Here is a 1,062-nt window from a genome sequence, read left to right as displayed (position 1 = left end):
GTGTGCTCAGCAGGATTATAAAGCTTGTAATAATGCTAAAAAGAGCTAAAAAGCGAGCTAAATTTCAACTAGGCGACATAAAAAGTGAGCACTGCCACTATCGGCTGGAAACTTCGGCTTTAGCATTCGCAGAAAAGTATCCGTCCTGCGCTGCCAGTGTTTGCTTGAGACCAGGCGCTTGGAATTCGGTTCTCAACTGTTCTCGGCAGTTGCTCCACTGAAGCAACTCGTACTTGAGCAGAAGTCTGTCGTCTTCAACGTAACCATCGCGCTCCAGGTCGGGCAACAAAAACGAGTGTCTGAGGACGTATATGCCTGCGTTCGGCAATCCTGCTGGTTTCGAGAAGTATTCGGGATCTTTCTTTTCGGGCTTGAAAATGCTTGCGCTTTCCTGCCCAGTGCCCGGATGAAGGACGCTGAGCTTGATGCCATGCGAGAAGGGCCACTGAAGAACGTCGTCGATCACACCCTTGTGCAGGGTGCATCCGTATGTGCAGTGACACGGAGTCGCCATTTCTCTGGAGGCGCACGCCGGGCGACATGCAGTAGCCGCGAAGGTACACCCGATCACACGTGAAATTAATCCGCCCTTGTCTCATTACAATGTCTTTTAGGGCGCTCACTTCGGTTACGCTGAAATGGCAAAATGCGGTATTGGCTGAAATGTGCGCTAGCAATTCCTCGAAACGAAGCAGTGTCTTCTGCTTGCCTTCAGTCATTTCCATCTGCACCGCTCCAATGGCTTGCCTCAGCGTTTGCTTTATCGAGTTGACATTCTGAGAGATTTCGTCTAGCGTACAACTCGGCGTATTCAACCATTGCTCCACTTCCTCGTCAACAACGTGGCAGGTTTCAGCTGCATTCCGCGTGAAACCGCAAGCTACATCTGCGAAATTGTCTCCAATGGCTCCTCTCAGAGCGTTTATGTCGCAGCAGACTTTGCCGAGTGTCTGGCTGTGTGCCTGGGTCTCGGTGAAAACCCTGCGCAAGTCGGCCCTCATTTCAGCCACGTCCCCCTGAAAGAATGTCATAAACGTTGCTAGCGTGGCTGTTTCCTTTGAC

Source organism: Amblyomma americanum, chromosome 1, assembly GCF_052857255.1.
Source record: "Amblyomma americanum isolate KBUSLIRL-KWMA chromosome 1, ASM5285725v1, whole genome shotgun sequence".
In the NCBI taxonomy this organism is placed as follows: Eukaryota; Metazoa; Arthropoda; class Arachnida; order Ixodida; family Ixodidae; genus Amblyomma; species Amblyomma americanum.
Note: the sequence above shows the minus strand (reverse complement) of the source record.